Source organism: Sceloporus undulatus, chromosome 6 (assembly GCF_019175285.1).
Source record: "Sceloporus undulatus isolate JIND9_A2432 ecotype Alabama chromosome 6, SceUnd_v1.1, whole genome shotgun sequence".
NCBI classification, from domain to species: domain Eukaryota; kingdom Metazoa; phylum Chordata; class Lepidosauria; order Squamata; family Phrynosomatidae; genus Sceloporus; species Sceloporus undulatus.
Genome location: NC_056527.1, coordinates 97,649,593 through 97,671,426, shown reverse-complemented (window position 1 = coordinate 97,671,426; position 21,834 = coordinate 97,649,593). Strand labels below are relative to the sequence as shown.

General features: G+C 39.5%; 1 long non-coding RNA gene across 1 annotated transcript; it reads right to left on the bottom strand.

Annotated features, from left to right (window-relative positions):
* Positions 1–11,768: 11,768 nt before the first annotated feature.
* LOC121932428 lies at positions 11,769–21,834 on the bottom strand. The gene is made up of 3 exons (XR_006104351.1): positions 21,600–21,834; positions 14,554–14,685; positions 11,769–14,377 (listed from the first exon to the last, which is right to left on the bottom strand). It is a non-coding gene; the product is annotated as an uncharacterized LOC121932428 (long non-coding RNA).

Here is a 21,834-nt window from a genome sequence, read left to right as displayed (position 1 = left end):
AGGCCCTTCTTAGTGACTGCACCCAGATTGTGGTAAACCTTGCACCAAGGGGCTTATCTGGATCCTTCCCTTGCCATTTTTCCACCATTTGGTGATTACTTGTCTACAGAGTTTGGATACTGTCCTGGGCAAAGATTCCTTAGATGGAAGCTCACACAAGGTGAAGAATCTCAGAGCGGGAGCAGTGCTTCATAGTGTTGCCAAGTTTTTAAAACAGCAATAAGGAACATTCCAAATTCATGGCATGCCAGGCTGACCATCAGAAAGCAGCTATTAACAAGTCTGTTTTCTACCTAAATACCAAATGTGAGTATTGATATGTGATGTTCTGGTTTTAATGCCATAATTCAATAAAGATTAATTTAAAAAAAATCAAATATAAGTATTGATTTCAATTAATCTAACCATGTATTTCTCTGTAAAATTAACACACTGTCCACGTTAATGAATCACAATGATGCACACATCTCTTTATGAAGGCTTACACCACCAAATACAGGATTTTTTGGCATCTCATTCAGTCTGTATATAAAAGGCAAAGTTTTCCAGGCCTAAAACAGTTGACATCTCTTATACTAAGGAACTCCTGCCATTCCTATAAGGGACAAAGCTTTCTGGACTTTTAATAAAGTGTGTGTGTGTGTGTGTGTGTGTGTATGTGTGTTTTAGTTATATTTTTAACTTTGGTATCTTTTTATAATAATTTTATACTATTTTTACTGGATGTTTTTTAATTGTTTTTAATTTTTTATTGTGATGTTTTAATAATGTTGTATCTTGTGAGCTGCCTTGGGTCCCTTTTTGGGGAGAACGGCTTCATAAAAGTGAAATAAATAAATGCATAAATAAATTAAGGATATCTGCCAACCATACGGTGGTTGATTTAAATCTATCTTGATTAATGATGTCACTTGAGCCTGTCCTCCGTGACATTACAGGGGCTAGGTTTTGCAGATCTCAGGGACTGGCTTTGAATCTCCAGTTTTCATGGGTAATCTTATTATTATATACTAATATTGTATATTATTTAGTTAGGAATGGGGAGTGGGGTCAGCTCTGGGCAAAGAGCTGGGTGAAAATCTCCAACTCAGCTTTGAAACAGCAGCTTGCTAAAATTTGAAAGGCTTAATTGATTTCTATATGCAACTTGCAAAGGTTCTCTGGAAGGTCTATGTATTTACATAGAGCCTTATCACACTTGAATCCCACTCAGAAAAGGGATTTAAAAATTTTAAAAGCCCCACAAATATGGGATGTTTTTCAGACGCATTTGCACCAAACAGTAATAACGCAAAAATAAAGCGAATGGAAAGTAGACAAAAACACCTTTTTATGCTTGGGCACTTCCAGGAAGTAAAAAGGTGTCATTTTTGTCCACTTTCCATTTGCTTTACTTTCATGTTATTGCTGTTTGGAAGAAACATTGTCTGAAAAAACCTCCCGCATTCTACTTTTAAATCCCATTTCTGAGCAGGATTTGTCTAGTGTGATAAGGTCCTTAGTCAGCTTATTCCTTCCTTCTCAGCCATTGTGGTCATTGTGATGCAAGGACTCACCCTCCATTTTGCTCTGCATCTACCTTGTGACTAGAAGCAAGTTGTTATTGTGTGCCTTCAAATCATTTCTCACTTATGGCAACCTTAAGGTGAACCTGTCATTTGGTTTTCTTGTCAGCATATGTTCAGAGGGGAGGGTTGCCATTTCCTTCCTCTGAGGCTGAGAGATTGTGGCTTGCCCTAAGTCACCCAGTATATCATGGTGCCTTTGCCTAGAAGCAAGTAGGCTAGATTAAATGTTTCTTGTCTTATCTCCCCAAGTAAGTGAGAAGGAATAATCTCATTTTACTTTGATCTAGAAACAGCCTCTTAAGTAAGATTTCTGTCTTAATTTCCAAACAAGAAAATATCCTGTTTGCTTTCACTCTTTGTATCAATGACTATCTGTGAGTAACTGTGGTTGATATTTAATACAGTACTGTGTTGGCTCGGGAAATGAAATTGTTCCGTTCCGCCGCTGGTACCCCGATTTTTTTCGTAACCCGAAAAAGCCATAGGCGCTAGCGCTGGAAAGCCGCGTTTCGTGCGAAAAAGCGCCGAAAAGCACCAAATTTTTTTTTCGTAAGCCAAAAAAAAAAACCGTAACCCGGAACAGTTTTTTCCTATGGGATTTTTTCGTATCCCGGAAATTTCGTAAGGCGGTGCTTTCGTATCCCGGGGTACCACTGTACATAATTCCTAACATCAGAGGTTGTCCCTAGGTTTCAGGTTTTGGCCTGGAAGACACAAAGCCTGGAATGATCCTGAGCTGGCACCCCTACCAGGGGCTAGCCTTTGGTCTCAGGTTTTAGCCCTGAAATCTCATGGTCTGAGATGGCATTAATCTGGCAATTTTAGGCCACTTCTGTATAGTAGCTGCCAGACTAATTCAGCCAGCCTTTGCTAAGAACTTTGGTTTTTGAAAAGAGGTGAGATTTGCTGTGCTGCGCAGGTAGCAAAATTATATGGACTGTAGTCATGTAGCATTTGCCACCTCCTTCTAAAGTGGCATTTGAGTTCATATTTCCAGGTTCTTAGTGTCATGCTCCTTATCCCTCTTTGGCACAATGCATGTTTGCATGTTCATATTTGAAACACTTCCCAGAACAAAGAGGAAAAAGGTCACCAACATCTCAAATCAGAAGTATCCAGTAGATAAATATTTATGCTAGATGCAGAATTCAAGGCCTGACTCACAGGATGCACACTTACACATGTATATTGTGCATAACCCTCTCCATTCTGGACAATAGACAATAACAAAGCACTTTCCTCATGAAGGAAGCTTTAACAAACAAACAAAAAAGCATGAAAACCTCACAAGCTTCACGCACTATCATCAGTGAAACTGTTATATTTGCCTAGGATTTCTATCAGATTACTGCAGATATCTAATATCTGTGAATAGTAGATGCCATGACTGATAAAGATATCCCAGAGAAAAGGCCTTTTCAGCGGTGGCATCCTGATTATACAATGTTTTCCCCAGAAAGGTCTGCCTGGCAACATTGACCATATTATTCTTTTGGAATCACAAAAATTCTGGATTTGACAGTTTTAGCCATGTTTATAGTAAACCCTCAGAAATAAATTGGACGTGTTAATAATTTTATGGTTCCTCAACTCAGCTGGCTGTGTAATTGTTTTTAACATGATATTTTTATATATTGTTTTTATTGCTATGTATGTACTTTGATGTTGGAATTTTAATCTGTACGCCGCTTTGATCATTATGGAAAAGCGGGATAAAAATAAAATCTATTATTATTATTATTATTATTATTATTAATTTAAACTGGATGTTGTGGATTGGACTTTTTAACCAGGTCTTTCTTTTACTGATCTATTTTAATTTGTGTTTTTAATCTGTTTTAGGCTTTTGTTCTATTTGTTGTGCAGGGATGGTTTGACAAAATCTGGAGTGTGTAGGAGCGGTCAACATAGCAGAACAGGTTGGTTAGTGCGAGGTATAAAAAGAAAATCACTTTACAGTGTGAGGAATTATATAAAGATCTTCTTACAGCATAATATCTATAGTGGATGTGTATCATCACTTGGTTTCATGATGTTTAAGAATCATGTGACTCAGCCTCAGTGGAGCCAAGATATTGTTTGCTAGTATGAAACCACAATTAAATATATATCTAGAAAAGAGAGAGAATAATTGGTTTGCAGAGAGTGGAGCTGTAAGCTTAACACATCCGAGGTTCCTCTCAGGAGGTTTTTGGAGGACCTCAAAGTCTGGATGACCATCTTTTGGGACTGCTTTAGTTGTGTATTCCTGAATGGCAGGGGATTGGACTGGGTAGCCCCCTTTGTGGGGAGAAGGGAGAAGACCTTCTTGGTGTCTGCTCCCAGGCTCTGGAACTCCTTCCCTAGAGGATCAGGTTGCTCCATCCGTTTTCCTTTCAGTGGCAGATAAAAATATTCTTGTGCCATCAGACCTTCTCAAACTGACAAGGGTTGGACTTTAAATGTTGTGTAATTTAGATTCTAATGTTTCTGTAGAGTGTTGTATAGAGTTTTAAATACATTTTAAATTTTAATGTGTAATGTTTTTAAATTTTTAAAATTGTTTGTTTTTTAAAACTTTTTATTTACATTTTAATGCTTTTATTGTTTATAACTTGTACTTTTTGTTAGCCATCTTGAGTCCCTATATCGGGAGAAAGGTGGGATACATAATAACAATGATGATGATGATGATGATGATGATGATGATGATGATGATGATGATGATAACAATAGTCACTGCAGTCCATTCCAGCTCTGTAGTTCTATGAGCGCTTATGACTGGCAGCAGATTTGTTGCCTTGCAATGGTTCCCAAACTTTGGTTCTCCAGGTGTTTTGGACTTCGGCTCCCATAATTCATGAGTGTTGGCCAAGCCAGCTGGGGCTTCTGGGAGTTGAAGTCCAAAACACCTCAAAAACCAAAGTTTGGGAATCACTGCCTTATAGGAATGCTAATATGCTGCCTGTTTCCACCTACTCTTATCCACAATGAAAATAAACTGAAATCACTTGTTTCGCTATCATTGGACTAGGGCAGGCATTCCAATACACAAAGACTGCCTATTCCCACCTCGATCCGCAGGGAGAGGCGGGAAATATAAATAAAAATTATTATTGTTATTACCTTTCCACCACACCATCTATACAGACACAGGCTCCTGCAGTTCCAATATGTTCTTTTGTAAAGGCAACAAGTGGCAAAGTTGGCCATTCTACTGCACTGACTCCCTTTCCCTTCTAGTGTGAATCTGTTGCCTATGTTCTGTTATTTCTACTCTCTCTCTCTCTCTTTTGTAAATAGCCACTTACTATTAGTTTGAGGCCCTATTTGTATTTCTTGCACTGGGCCTCTAGGGCATTAAGCTATGCCCCTGACCCAAATACAGTGGGCCCTTGGTATCAGTTGGAGTTTGGTTCCAGGACCACCGTGAATAACAAAATCCGTGGATGCTCAAGACCCATTCAGTACAAAATGGTATACCTTATATAAAATAGCAAAATCAAGGTTTGATTTTTGGAATTTATATCTTTTTGGTATATTTTCAAGCCATGGATGGTTGAATCCATGAATTAAGAATCCATGAATATGGCGGTCGGTCGGCAGACCAAGTGTATTAACCTGTGATCTCAGGTAACCTCTTCTCCAGATGGGTCCAAAACTGGTAAGTGCTGCTCTTGTTGGAACTTCTTGTGGCTCAGGGGAATGTAGAATCAATAACAATAAGTTGAATTATCACCACAAAGGCCATCAAGAAAAACACTGGCTGAAATATGTTCAGTATTCTGAACTTAATGAGGTTGCATTGATTGAACTAGTAGGCTTCATTGTCTGGGTGCTGGTTTTATCTGATTGCTTTTGTTGATAACATTCACAGTCACAAATTGTCAATGGCACCTTGCTATGGAATGTGATCTAATCTCTTTCATTGTTTATTAAATGTAACCACAAGCCTCACAGAGTCACATTTCTTTATTGTGAGCAGGTGCAATACATGTTGTGGTGTCAATAGAACTGGGTTTTGAAACAAACCTCCCATCATGGATTTCTCTAGAAAAATTGTTGGGGTTTTGCCCAACTTATGCTTCATTTTTGCTTAGAAATCCCCACAAGAAAGTTTGATTTTTGTTTATATTACCTGAGTGACGTGGTTGCTGTTTCTGTATGATCACATGCAATAATTTCTGAATTATAATTTGTGAACTGCTGAGCATCCTGGGCAGAATCTATGGTGTAATTAATTCCAATCTGTTGTGCCAGTTGTTTCCAGCCTTTGGCCAATGCCAGATAAAGTTGTCAGTGTAAAAACTGGAGTGAGCTCCTGTACCTTTAATGGTTGTATAGAAGTGGGAATTTCAGTAGATGTTGCCTGTCATGCAATTAGATAATAAGCAACACTTGCTGAAACACTTCTGTTCAGAGAGACAACAATATGTAGAGGACTTGGGCGCTTCATCAAATTTCAGCTTAACAAATAGATAGAGGATTTAACATTAAATTAAAATTTCTTAATTATCAATGGGCAAAGGAGACAAAAGAAGTTTATACTATGCTTTATTATAATTAATAATACTGTTATTATTTCATATGTATACAGAGTGCTGTTTGGATTCAAGCAAGCAACAAAGAAAACGATATGAATTAGGTAATCGAGGGAAAAGTAACTAAAGAAGTGTTAGTCTATGTAGAAGGATGAACAATATGGAAGTCAAATATGAAGATATATCGATGTATATGTGACTATAAAAATATGGATGATGTAAGATTGTAAAGAAATGTTATATTTTTTATTTTTTATTTATTTTTTATTTTTTATTTTTTATTTATTTTTTATTTTTTATTTATTTATTTATTATTTTATTTTATTTTATTTATTATTATTTATTATTACAGTCGGCCCTTCTTATTCACAGACTTTTTTATACATGGATTCAAGCATCCACGGTTTGAAAATATTAAAAAAAAGTATAAATTTCAAATATCGAACCTTGATTTTCCATTTTTTATGAGGGACACCATTTTGCTATGTCCTTATATTTAATGGGACTTGAGCATACATTGATTTTGTTATACATGGGGGATATTGGAACCAAACCCCAGCGTATAACAAGGGTCCCCTGTATTCTATTCAACCATTTAAAGTAGAGACATTCTCTCCAGTTTTCACTCTGGCTACCTGATCTCAGGTTAGTTTGGATTTCAGTTCTCTGAATCACTGACTTTAGGCAGCCTGAAATCCAAAACATCTGGAAGGGCAAAAGTTAAGAACCACTGCCCAATGAATAAAAACCCATCAGTGATACCTTTATTGCCCAACCGAAATGCGTAATACACTTGTTGCAAGAATCTTGTAACAAGTACAGTAACAAGCAACAAGTGTATTGTGCATTTCGGTTGGGCAATAAAGGACTCACTGATGGATTTTTGTTTATATTTGTTCAATTTCCAACACAGCTACCCCTGCATGCCCCATGAATATTTATTCTCATCTCCCACTGATTTCAATAGATTTTGATTGTTTGTTTTGGAATACAGCCTTAATAGATAAGAGCTTCAAACATCAGAGAGAGATGGAATCACTATTGTTTTAGAACCAAAGGTGGCTCTACTAATGAAAATCATTTTGGGGAAATAAACGTACTTGGATTATATCAGGAAATTAACATTTTGCCCTTAGCGTGTTCATGATTGTAAAGGAAGAGTATACAATACAACCTGCCAGCTCCCCCACTCCGTCACTGTCCCTTTTTGCTTGGCCTGGAAAGTCCCTTTATATGGGAATAAACGTTGGTGTAATTGTTCTCACTTCCAAGAAAAGTGGCTAGAAATCTGGAAATGAAACTTTTATAAATTCTACATACAATGTACACACACAAACACATACACATCTGAATCCTCAACTTGTTGCCCTCAGCAAACGTATCAGGATGAAGTGCATGAAAAGTGCAGAGATGCTACTTTAAAGTATAACGAAGAACAACAACCAGTTCTGTGGCAGCTTCTCTGGCATGAGTTTTGTTGAGTGAGATCTATGCATAAAATTTTCAAAGCAGAATGAAAAACACTGGAAAAACAGATTTGTAAGAAATATTACAACCTATCATTATCATCACAATAATTTATTTATATAGCACTATCAGTATATATGGACTACAACTCTGGAGACCAGGATTCGATTCCTGTTTGGCCGTGAAACTTATTGGGTGACTTTGGGCCAGTCACACACTCTCAGCCTCAGAGAAAGGCAATGGCAAACCTCATCTGAACAAATCTTGCCAATAAAACCCTATGATAGGTTCACCTTAGGGTCACCATAAGTCAGAAACAACTTGAAGGCACACAACACAACACACACACACATATTAGTGTACATGGTACGTTACAAGAGCAGTTTCCAGTTGTAAATTTGACAGTTTCCTACCCTCCAGTTTACAATCTAAAAAGATATGTAAATGTGTAAATTTACAGTGCTTTATAAATAAAGGTTAATAATAATAATAATAATAATAATAATAATAATAATAATATGACACATAAGGAAAAGGGGAAGGCAATCAGGATTAAGTTCAGCGGATGTTGGCTGCTGTTCTCTCCCTCTGAAGCAGGGTGACCAGACATTCTTCTTTTCTAGGAAAGGCCCTCATTTCAACCTTCTGTCCAGGTGGAATTCCGAAATGTCCTCCATTTTGAGTATGACTAAGAGGATGGATTTAGATTTATATGAGTGTTTCTAGCTTTTATTTTGTAACGTCCTACATTTTGTGGCCCCTTGTCCTTCTTTGTGGTTATGACATCTGGTCACCCTGCTGTGAGGCCATAGTAGTGGCAGTTGGAATGGAAGCAGGGCCCTTTCTCAGCTGGTGGGCCTAGGCATGATGGAGCTATGCTGGCCTCTTCTCTCCTTCTACAGTTGGGATGGAGAGCCTTTCATCGGTTGCTGGGTAAAGATACAATGGCTCCTCACTCCTAAATATGGTTGCTCATGTCCAGGGTTCCATCTCAACCAACCATGTTCTCCTTCATCCTCCCTCTGCTTATTCCATTAGCAAACCAAAAAGCTACTGCCTTTGAGATCCAGTTTGTCTCGAATCTTGTGAGATTTTGGATGATACTGTACTTTGCTATATGGCCAACACAGCTACCTCTGGATAGGTTTTCTGCATGCAATATGGTGTGCCAGTCTTGCTAATGGAATTTAAAGTTTATCTCCTGGACTGAATCTCCCAGTACTCACATGGCCAAAAAAAGGGAGGCCCACATGCATGAATACCCTTTCATACTATCTGAACTGAGGACAATAACCACATCATCTTGACCAAGGGCTATGACTAACATCCTCACTTCTTTTTTTTCTTTCTCCTATATGATTTTTGCCTGATAAGAAGCCAGAGGAACTTTGTGTGCATTTTGGTTACTCCAATAAAGCTATCACTACTTGGTGGATTTTGGATGATACTGTACTTTATCATATTGCATGGTTGTTGAGTGTGCTTGTTCTCAATTGACTGGAGAGTAGGGAATGCTTCTCTGTTTTGCTTCTGTTTAAACAATTCCTCCTGGGTTCATGCTGATCCCTATTGTTCCTTTTTCTTTAGTCTATTGACTCTCACTGCCTGAGTTTGCATATACAGTATAAAGGAGTGTATGGTATATAAGGAAACTGTTAATCCTACAAGTGATATAACTACTCTATATAAAAGACTGCCCTCCAGTGGCCATTCTGAATACTATCTTTTTGTGTCTTTGGGCAAGTCATACTCTCTCAGCCTCAGAGGATGGCAATGCCAAACCCCCTCTGAAGAAACTTGCCAAGAAAACCCTGTAATAGGTTGCCATAGGTCAGAAATGATTTGAAGGCAAACAACAGCAATTGACGGGAATGTCTGGAACAAATGTAAAACTTAAAAACAAAATCCAAAATCCATCTTAGTATTTCCTACATTTGGCTACCCCAAAGGCACAAAATACATCATGCTAGCTTGTGGGCACCAGTAGTATTTTACTCCTTTCGTTTGGTTTAATAAAGGTATCTTTGGCCCCATACAGACAGGCCAAAATAAAACTGCTTTGGGCCACTTTGGAGGTATGCTATTTAAATGATGCATGTGTCCTAAGAGTCCGGAAGCCAAACCAAAGCCACGATCTAGTCCTAAGGACTGGAGTGCAGCTTTGGTACAGCTTCTGGACTCTTAGGATGCATGCATCATTTAAATAGCATACCTCCAAAGTAGCCCAAAGCAGCTTTATTTTGGCCTGCCTGTATGGGGCCTTTATTACTGACTCTTGTACTGCTTAATATTAATAATAATAAACTGTTTATTTATAGCCCGCTTTTCCTTGGCAGATCAAAGCTGGTTACACAGAAGTACACAAATGTACACTTTACAAACAGTAATCACATAAGCATCCAAATCAATATATAAACTATTAAAAACAATGTTAAAATTACAAGATTAAAACCATACAAAAACTAGCTTAAAGTGCTGGTGTAATGAGTGCAAACGGGGAGAGAGCAGATCTTACAACATCTGGGGGAAAGCCTGTTGGAAGAGGAAGGTTTTTAACCTCTTCCTAAATAGGTCAAGGGAGGTAGCCAAGCGGAGCCCACCGGGAAGAGAGTTCCAAAGCTACGGGGCCGAGATAGAGAACGCCCTCTGTGCAGAGAATACTTCGTGTCTGGAACCCTCAACAGTTGCTTCCCGGCCGACCTGAGAGCGCGGGGTGGATTATATGGGGAGAGGCAGTCCTCCAAGTACCCTGGGCCCAAGCAATTTAGGGCTTTATAGGTAATAACCAACACCTTGTATTGCACCCGGAAGCGAATGGGCAGCCAATGTAGATCTTGTAGGACAGGTGTTATATGGCTGGTCCTGGAACATCCAGTGACCAACCTTGCTGCCATGTTCTGCACTAATTGAAGCTTCCGGGTTTGGTACAAGGGTTGCCCCATGTAGAGCGCGTTACAGAAATCCAACCGAGAGGTCACCAAAGCATGTACCACCATTTCAAGGTCTCCCCGGCCCAGGTAGGGTCGCAGCTGGCGTATCAGCCGAAGCTGATAACAAGTGCTCCTGACTGTCGCATCCACCTGAGATGTCAGGTGGAGCGACAAGTCCAGGAGCACCCCCAGACTGCGAACTGAGTCCTTCAGGGGAAGCGTGACCCTGTTCAGGACAGGTGGACAAATATCCATCCCTGGGCCCGGGGAACCTATCACGAGTACTTCCGTTTTCTCTGGATTCAGGCTGTTTTCCCTCATCCAGCCCATTACTGACTCCAGACAGGCATTTAGAGGAGAGATGCCATCCCTAGTCACTGCATCAGTCGGAGACACAGAGAAGCATATTTGGGTGTCATCAGCGTACTGATAACACCGCGCCTCGTGTCTCCGGATGATCTCTCCCAGTGGTTTCATGTAAATGTTGAATAGCATGGGGGACAAAATGGCTCCTTGAGGGACACCAGATGTAAGTGCCCTCTTATCGGAGCACACGTTCCCCCAATAATAAATAATTATTTATTATTATTATTATTGTTGTTGTTGTTGTTGTTGTTGTTGTTGTTATTCCCCTGAACATGTCAATCAAATCATGTCACAGTTGTAATTCAAAGACTGTACAATTTTGGACCAATTTTAAAGGACAGAGCCAGCTAGGTTTCTGAGATGGCACTGAATCTGATTATGACAGCTAGAAGCTTGGAAAACAACCCGGAGAAAGACTTGGAATCCCAGCTTTAATACAAGAAATCCCCACTTATGTGACAGGTAAGGGACCCGAGGATTGTTAAAAAGTGGAATTAAACTTTGTGATTAATCTAGGAAGTCATGTGGTTTTTCCTCCCCTAAAAAAATGAACCGAAAATGGCAAGGAAGTCAAGACGTGGATTGTAAGGTTGAAATTAGAAAAGGCAGGGAAGTGTTGGTGTAGGTTGGTGTATGTGAGAAGATTGTAGAGAGGATGTCAAGTGAGAAGGGTCTAAGTGGAAGGATGAGAGAAAGTTGAAGTGGAAGCAAACTTGGAAGTGTGAATGGAATACAGGTGGGGAAGATGTAGAAGAACAGGGGATTTGGAAGTGAAGAAGTGAGGATGAGGATGATACAGTGAAGGAATGATGGGAAAGAAAGAAAAGGTGGGATATAATTGATGGACTGATTGATGTTGAAACTGCATTAAAGAAGATAGGAAACTTTACACTCATAACACAGAACACATTCCAGTATGTTTCAAAATCTGTGTATTTATTTCATTTCCATGCTACTTTTCTTTCAAATCTGGAATTCAAACACATTCATACCAGGATTAGATAGCAAAAAAAGGTACAGATAAAATCACAAAATATTTAATATTAAAACAGTTTTTAAAATTGTAATATTAAAACACAACTGAAATATGAAAAATTTAAAAGCACATCAATAAAGTAAGTACAGCACCCATCAACTTAAAAATCCTTTCCACATCTAATTGGCTGCAAATGTAAACAAGTTTAACCAACTGGTTTGATTTTTGATGATCTGTATTATTAAGTAACATTTACATCTAATACAGTAGGCCCTCAGTATCCACTGGGGTTTGGTTCCAGGATGTCCTGTGGATAACAAAAGGTATGGATGCTCAAGTCCCATTAAATACAGTGGCACAGTAAAATTATATCCATTATTTATGGTACTGTACAGATCACCCAAATGTGCCGTGCTGGCATCAAGTTTAGAATTAGGGACCATACAACAACTGCACGCTCCCTAAACCTAGCACAGCGTGGCGGAGTAACAATGGTGGCATCCTGCGTACACGCCAGCGTCATTGTGATGTAAGTGCTGCGGGCATCTGCACAGCCCCATGCATCACCTATATCGTGAGTGCGTCATTGGTGCACTCATAACGTCCACCCTGCGGCGCAAAAAGAACCCATTTTTTCTGGGTTCTTTTTCCTCCGGAGGGAAGCCACATGGGTTGGCGGCTGCAGCTTCCCTCCAGAGGGAATTAGGCCGCCAGCAGGCCACCCTTTTGGTGCGGTCTGTCTCGCACCATAAGATAGCAAAATCAATGCTTGTTTTTGGGGATTTATAGTTTTAAAAAATATTTTCAAGCTATGGGAGATAAAATCCGTGGATAAAAATATTTATGGATACTGACGCTGACTGTATTAACAATTGAAATATATCAGATTCAACAATCAATCTTATTGTTATGTGCCTTCAACTCCAAATTACTCCTTACATTTTAATAATATGTTGATTGTTTAATTTGATATATAAGTAATCACTGTGTGCTTTTAAAACTATGCTACATATAGAACAAGTTCATTACTGGCAGCAAGCACCAATTATGTTCCAATAACCTTTGAACTTGCAAATGTATTCACATTTAACAGAAAGTTAAGTCAATCAGATCTGCATCTGTCTAGGTTTGTATTCTCTGTCCATAACTATCCTATGCCATTTCCCTAAAAGGACCTCTGGATGGCAGCACATTACAAGGGAAAGAAATAACAGGCGGCTACTTGAAAGAAGGAAAAACAAGGAAGATCTGTGACACCTGAAAGGCTAACAAGTTTTATTTGGCATAAGGTTTCTTGGATGGCAGCCCACTTCCACCAAAGTTTATGCCAAATAAAACTTGTTCATCTTGAAGGTGCTACAAGACTCCCTGTGGGTTTTGCTTGCAACAGACTAACACAGCTACCGCCCTTTGGACATGTTTGAAGAAGGATATAATGGTTTGCAAGTGTGAGAATTGAGCCAAGCTTGCCATTAATCCCCACTTAGCTTTGGAATCTGTGTGCTCTTTCTTCAGATCCCTTTTCAGTGCCAGCTTTGGAAAAGCTAGGAGTGTTAAATATTTTAATGGTGGTTTAGTGGGTGTCAAACACTTTTTTAACAGTTAAGAAGCAATTAACAGGATAGTTTAAAATAGCTACAACTGATCATTTTCTCTAGATTCTGATACTATTGCACCAGCCTATGATATTTTTCTACCTGAGGCAGAACAGCAGATGCCCCTTTTCTAATTAAATGAAGATACATATTAGCTTGAGTAAGCAAAGCTATTTTGATCCCAAGGAAGTCCCACATGCAACTGTTTCCCTCTCTGGCGGTAAAGATATAATAACAAATTAAAGAGCAAAAAATATGGTGCCTTTTCATGACATCAAAAATCTGCTAACTTTGGGTAGGGGTCCTCTGTTATAGAGGTATAAGCTGCCCTTTTGCAATCACTGCACCCTTTTCATTTTTAATAATTCCATGTCTGGACAAAGCCGCCAGCACAACCTTGTAACCAAAAAATCAAAAGTTAATTCTCTCTCTCTCTTTAATTGCAAATAATTAAAACCCATCAGATTGTGATAGTCCAGAAGATTTTATTGAACACATGATTTCAGAAGAAAATCATTATGAAAATTTCAAAAGCAAAGGCTATACAAACAGCAGAGACTGTGGTTATAGAATTATAGAATCGCAGAATTGGAAGAAACCTCAAGGGCCATGAAGTCCAACTTGCTGCCATGCAGGAATACTCATTAAAAGCACTCCTGACAGAAGGCCATCCAGCCTCTATTTAAAAACATCAAAAAACCTTTGTGTCATCTGCTTTCAGCAAAGAGAAGTGGGGATCTGAGAGTTGGTTCTGTCTTGGTTTAGAGAGGTCATCCAAGCGGGGAGGCGGCTTGGTTCTCTTTGGGTCATACTTCTGCGCCACCCACCCTTCCATCCTCTGTACCAGTGGGGACTACAGTAGACACTGGTACAAGGGTTGGGAGAGAGGGGAGGCAAAGTTCTGTAAGTTCCTTTCCTGAAGCAGCAGGCAAAATGTTCATTCAAATGCTATTATCTGCAAGAGTTCAAAAAGAAACACGTAGTAGAAGAAAATTAGAAGAAGCTAGAAAAACAAGGTTTCAAAGACAATCTGGAAGAGGCAATAAATTGTAAGCATTCTCTAAACTCAGGTGTGGTGTAACAATCAGAATGCAGAACTAGACAGGAGGAAATCCAGGATCAAAGTCTTACTTGGCTATGAAGCTCACTGGGCAAGGCAGCCATGTGTCCTATTTTACATAGACCAGTCCTCCATTGGAAGGGCCATATGGACAGGGTGTTCTTCTACAGGGAAGTGTCCTCTGTTTTGAAGGACTTTCTGATCTGATTAAAAATAAACAAAGGAAGGGAGAACAAAGGCCTTAGACAAAAGACTGAGCACACACAAGTCACTTGTACACAATGTCCCTAGTTGCTAAAATTGTAGCATTTCTAATGAAATTATAGTCATTATATCTATATTTGTATCTATATTTCAAATATTAGCATATGCAGATTTAATGAAGAGCTATACCATGTTTCATCCTTTTTTTTTTGGTAGTGCATTTTATATTAATGAATTACCAAAGGCGCGTTCCGCACGCGCCAAAAGTACGTGCTTGGCACGTACTAGGGTTAGAAAGGGGCGTCCGGAAAGGACGCCTCTAACCCTAGTACGCACCGAGCACGTACAAAATGGTGGCGCCCATTCTACATGGGCGCTGCCATTTTGACGTAGTGGACGCTTAGCATCCGCACATCTCAGCACCATTATGATGCCGCAAGTGCGCCAATGGCACTGCAAAAAGAAGCCGATTTTTGCTGCTTCTTTTTGCTGCATGGAGGAGCCGCGCGGTTTGGCCACTGAGGCTCCTCCATGCAGCAAATGAGGGCGCCGGCAGACCGCCCTTTTGGGCGGTCTGTAAAGCAACATATATACTCAACTGTAAGTTCATCTCATGTATAAGTCTTGGGCGGGTTTTGGGCCAAAATTATGGATTTTGATATGACCTATGGATAAACTGAGGATAAATCTTAGGGGCATGCAGCAAAGGATGTAAAGGATGAAGCAAAGGAAAACAATGCCAAAGAACGTACAGAATTCCAGCAGGCATAACTGTTTGTGCTCACCCTAAAGTCTGGATGGATGAGAGAACAGAGGAATGTCAGTGCTTCCAGGACAGATCACACCCTTGCATTTCACCAGGGGATGGTTCCTTTTCTTATAAGAGTTAAAGTACAGTACTTACATTGACCCATGGATGAGTCAACTCAGGTTATTTTGGGTCAATTTTTTAACTAAAATTTCTAAACTCATACCTGAGTATGTACAGTAAGTTACCACAGAAAGCCAGTCTGGTGTAGTGGTTTGTGTGTTGCAATAAGACTGTGGGAAACTAAGGGCCTGAACAGACAGGCCAAAATAAAGCTGCTTCGGGTCACTTTGGAGGTATGCTGTTTATATTATTCATGTGTCCTAAGAGGCCGGAAGCTATGCCAAAGCTACACTCCAGACCTAAGGACGGGAACACAGCTTTGGTGCAGCTTCTGGCCTCTTAAGATGCATGTGTCATTTAAACAGCATACCTCCAAAGTGACCCAAAGCAACTTTATTTTGGCCTGTCTGTTTGGGCCCTATGATTCGAATCCCTTCTCAACCATGGAAACTACTTAGGATTGGTCAAGCTGCACTTTCTCAGCCTACGAAGCAGGCAGTGGCAAACCTCTGAATAAACCTTGTCATGTTAACCCCTGGATAGAGTCAGCATAACTGGGAGTTAACTTGAAGGCACATAACAAACAAGTGACCACTTTAACACTGAATACCTTGAGGTTCATTATATGCTCTCGGTGTAATTTGCCTCATATGATTGTTGTGGGAATAAAATGGGGGAGAATCATGTATGCTATTTATAGCTCACTGGAAGAAAGGCAGGATATGGATGTAATAAATTTAAACAGATGGCAAATTGTTTTAGAAGTCTGAAGTTCATCTCAGTGGCTATTTTTATCCCACGGTTAATACATGTGGAATTGCACTTTGTAACAACAACATTCTCTTATTGGAAAAATTAATAAGGGTTGTTGTTTTTTTCATTGAACTACACCTTCCAGAATTCCCTTGCCAACATGGCCAAAAGTAATTTTTCCAAGCTCTGGGTCACAAGTAAGAAAATTTCAAAAAGTTAATAATCTTATCAAAGATATAATGCTGAATGTTAAAGAGCAACCAAAAATTTCTCTGTAGGTTATGACTACCTTTGCAAATGTGTTCATTCCAGAGATCCAGAGTTGTTGTTGTAAGTGGATTCTTGAGAGTATAACCCAGGGCTATGAAAGCACAACATTCAGGAAATTTAGATTTTCTGCTAAAACCCGCCTTGATATAGAATCCTCAAAACTGTGCACACGTACATTGAAAATTCAACCTAAAACACAGTGTGTGTTTGGTTTCTGTTATTCAAAATAGGCTTCTGTTTCTAGATTAGCCTCCCCCAAAGTGGAATCCTTCAGATGCAGTGTGTGGCAACTTCCATAAAGCTGGGGTGGGGGGGTTACCTAAGGTGTTTGTTTTAATGTAACCTACCATTTGACAGGAAGCAGCAATGTTTTCATGAGGGCTACAGCCGGCTAGTCTTCAATTTCAACCCACTCTATACCCATATACATATTGTTTGAAAGCACTTACACTTTGCCTTTTAAGCACGTAATCCCCATCCCAACTTTGCAACATCTAATTTAAAAGAATATCTTCATAAAATAACGACACACAAGAAGGACAGAAAAGAGATATCAGAACAAGATGTTTTGTTTAAAATAAAATGCTACCGAATGCCGAACACCACACCCCAAAAGAGGGAAGGAATCCAATTTTTCTTGGTGTCTTGGTACAAAGGAAAGAAGAGTGCTAGCAAACAGATATGGAGAAGCACTTTTATAGACTGGGCCCATTGTTGCAGGGAATATCCACTCACCGTCAGGTAGCCACCTACCATGCCCTCACATGGGGAAGTGGAGCTAGAACAGGGGCTCCACTGAATATCTATTATGTGCCTGTTTGTTTGTCATCTGCCTAACCTGCACAGAAACAGATCTTCCAACAGCATGATTGTATGTCCACTCAGGTGAATTCTATTTATTTCAATGAGATCTACTCTGGGAGTAGATTGCAGCTGAAGCATCAAAAACACTCTTCCCACTAGGAAAATAACTCACAGAATTTTGCTACAAGGTGGGCAACATGAAACCTGTGGATTAAATGCAGCGTTTGTCCATTTTTGTACCTCCCCAGGTCTCCCCTGCCACCACCTTAAAAAAGCAGCAAGAAAAATTGTGATCTATCTCTAGAAGAGGTCTTTTCCCCTTACAACAAGATGCACATTCCCTTTCCTTTTCTTTACAGTCATAGAATCATAGAGTTGGAAGAGAGCACAAGGGCCATCCAGTCCAACCCCCTGCCATGCAGGAAATCTAAATCAAAGCATCCCTGAAAGATGGCCATCCAGCCTCTGTTTAAAGACTTCTAAGGAAGGAGACTCTACTACACTCCGAGGGAGTTTGTTCTACTGTCAAACAGCCCTTACTGTCAGGAAGTTCCTCCTAATGTTGAGGTGGAATCTCTTTTCCTGGAGCTTGCATCCATTGCTCCGGGGCAGCAGAAAACAAGCTTGCTCCCTCCTCAATATGACATCCCTTCAAGTATTTAAACAGGGCTATCATATCACCCCTTAACCTTCTTTTCTCCAGGCTAAACATCCCCAGCTCCCTAAGTCTTTCCTCATAGGGCATGGTTTCCAGACGCTTCACCATTTTAGTCGCCTTCCTTTGGATATGCTCCAGTTTCTCAACATCCTTTTAAAATTGTGGTGCCCTGAACTGGACACAATATTCCAGGTGGGGCCTGACCAAAGTAGAATACAGTGGCACTATTACTTCCCTTGATCTAGACACTAGATCTAGAATTGCCTTCTAGATGTTCACAGACTCTGTTTAATGATCTGTGCTAGAATCTTTCCTGGTACTTTCAGACTAACTGGACGATAGTTGTTGGGATCCTCTTTTTTCCCCTTTTTGAAGATGGGGACAACGTTTGCCCTCCTCCAGTCTGCTAGGACTTCTCCTGTTCTCCAGGAGTTCTCAAAGATTATTGCCAATGGTTCCTATATTACATTAGCCAGCTCTTTTAATACCCTTGGATATAGTTCATCAGGTCCTGGAGATTTATATTCCTTTAGATTAACCAGGTATTCCTGTACTATCTCTTTACTTGTTATGTGCTGAAATTCCCCTGTTCTGTCCTCTGCTCCATTATCGTCAGGTTGAGCACTCTTTTCCTTTTCTGAGAAGACTGAGGCAAAGAAGGTGTTGAGTAATTCTGTCTTTTCTCTGTCCTGTTAGCATTTTGCCATCTTCTCCACAGAGTGGCCCTACTATTTCCTTCTTCCTTTTGCTGCGGACATATCCAAAAAAGCCCTTTTTGTTGTTCTTAACCTCTCTAGCAAGCCTGAGTTCATTCTGTGCTTTAGCTTTTCTGACTTTACCCCTACACGTGCTTGCTATTTGTTTGAATTCCTCTTTGGTGATTTCCCCATTTTTCCATTTCTTATATATGGTCCATTTAAAACTTAGCTCAGTTGAAAGCAGATTTACACATCCCAGAAGTACTAGACCTGCTAATTTCTTCTTTTTTCACAGCAGTGAAACTCAGAATTTGTCCACTCTGCCATGAACTTCTTGCTCTTCACAGGAACATGAAATAGTATTTGGAGAAGGAGGTGAAGGAATGATTGTTTTCTTAAGGTTTACCTCAGGTTAACTCATACTTCGTCTACTATCTTTAGGTTGTCCCTTGCCTGTTGCATCAACTTACTTTTAGCCAGAAATGTTTATTTAGTTTAAAAATATCTACTTTGCTTTTTTAAAACTATAAATAACTCAAGGAGTCTCACCAAAAGGTTAATAAAATCCACTGAATATAACAACAACAACAACAACTCACCACATATTACAGTAAAAATAAGACAGATTAGTAAATAAAATCATAGCTGACATTTTGTATTAAAGTTATGGATCTGTAACTGCTCCGTATTCAGTAAAACTATGTAATCTTACTGCAAGCACTGGATGAAGTAAAGTGCAAGGAAGATAAGTTTCTAACCCACTCCCACAGTGAGTGAGGCTACAACAATTTTATAACTCCTTATTGCAGATTTACTAACTGCGGGGCTGGAAACATTCTCTTTCGTTTACCCCAATCACAGCTGAACAGAACAGACCTCCTTCACCTGATGCAGCTGCTGTATAAGTATAGAAATTTTATTTAAAAAATTAGCTTCAAAAAAATTGGGTCAACGTATCCATGGATCACTGTTAGTGTTGTACTTAAATTGTTATCAAAAAAGGAGCTATCCCCATCTCTTGAGTAGAGTGATGAAAGGCAAGAGATAGTTCCATCTTGGGAGCACCTAAAAGAAGCACCAGCCTTTAGGATGAACCCAAACAGTTATGCCTGCTGGAATTTTGTAAATTCTTTGATAATTGTTTTCCTTTGCTTCGTCCTTTACATCCCTTGTTTCATGCCCCCAACCATGGGTCATATCACAATCCATAATTTTGGTCCCCAAACCTGTCCTTGACTTACACATGAAGTCAAGTATATTACAGCTGAGTATATACAGTAGTGACACATGGGTGACTAACTGCCAATGTATATTATCAGCACAAATTCATAGAAGAATGGACCAAATATAAACCATGGCCTGTTACAGACAGGCCAAAATAAAGCTGCTTCGAGTCACTTTGGAGGTATGGTATTTCAGTGATGCATGAGTCCTAAGAGTCCAAAAGCCACACCAAAGCTGCACTCCAGTCCTTAGGACCGGAGCATGGCTTTGGTGCAGCTTTTGGACTCTTAGGACGCATGCATCATTGAAATACCATACCTCCAAAGTGACTCGAAGCAGCTTTATTTTGGCCTGTCTGTAACAGGCCCAATTAAGTCTTTTAAAAATTGCAGGGAAACAGAGCACTAAAATGATGGTGAAATTAACACGTCTTAGAAGCTTAAGAGAAGTTTAAGAGAGGCCTGAACTAATCACACTGACCCATAAAATTCACCAAATGATGTATGTAGCCAAATACTCCCTATTGTCTTTTTTCTCTCTCTCAGCTTCACCTACCTCACAAGGCTTTTGTGAGGATAAAATGGGAATGCCAAGAGATATGTCTGCTGCCTTGTGCTAAGTACATGACTGCATATAAATGTATGATATTAAAAAAAACCAGATATCCAGTTTGTGAAAAGAAAACCTTTCTTAGTGATTCTAACAGGGCATTATACCCATAGAAATATCTAGAAAAACATCCTCTTGAGTCTTTCCTAGATAAGAAGAAAAGGATTCCATTGTTGTTGGGACTATGCCAAATATGACAGAACCAGGATACAAAACCCCAAACATCCTTTTTTTAAAAAAATCCCACAGGATCTTTTTACAAAGCTATCTTCCTGAAACCAGAAGAATTTCCTGTGTACGCATGTTCTGGTCCAAAAAAATCAACTTGGAATATTCCACAATAACTAAGGGTAAAATGTCTAATTTTATTTGTACAATTCATGTCCCAGCTTGCTATAGCATCTTGGCTAACTAAGGTCATCACTCAGTTAAATAAAAAATAGCTAATTATAGGAGCTATGTGCTGCAATCCTACCTATATTTAGGAATAAGCCCTCTTGAACACAGTGGGGTTACTTTTGAGTAGACCTGTATAGGACTGAGCTGCTCATCTATTACTTTGTTAATAGAGATAATCCCCATAAATTCATCCTTCTTTCATACAAACATGGACTGCTTCTTTTAAAATGTGCTTGCCATGCACATTTTTAAATACATAATTTGTATATATACATAATTTTGTATATTACAAAAAGCCTGATCAAGACAGATCTTTAGTCAATAAAAATGCTTTTCATAGACCTGATCTAATTTACCAGCTAAATATCATAGCATAGCAAAGCACTGGCAGCCAGTGTGGTACAGTGGTTTGAGCATTGGACTAGGATTGTGGTATAGTGGTTTGATCTTGGCCAAATCACACTCTCTCAGCCTCAGGGGAAGGCACTGCCCTCTGAACAAATCTTGCCAAGAAAACCCCATGATAGGTTCTCTTTAGGGTCACTTAAGTTGGAAATGACTCCTAAGGAATGCAACAACTTAAAATCAAGTAGCTTTTCCAATAAATATGACACAAATAATAGTTACCTTACAAAGGCACCACACATTTAGATTCTCTCCAGAAGATCATCTTTTCATCCAAAACCATAGCCAAAGGCAAGAGAATCTAGATTTCCCATCACCTCTAGGCAGGGTGGCCTTGCCAGGATGAAGATCACACTGCCGGTTGGGTGGAACAGCTTTCAGTGTTTTGGAAATTCCTTCTTAATGCTCAGTATAAGGGGAAATTTTCCTATTAATGAGACTGAAACCAATTCTTCTG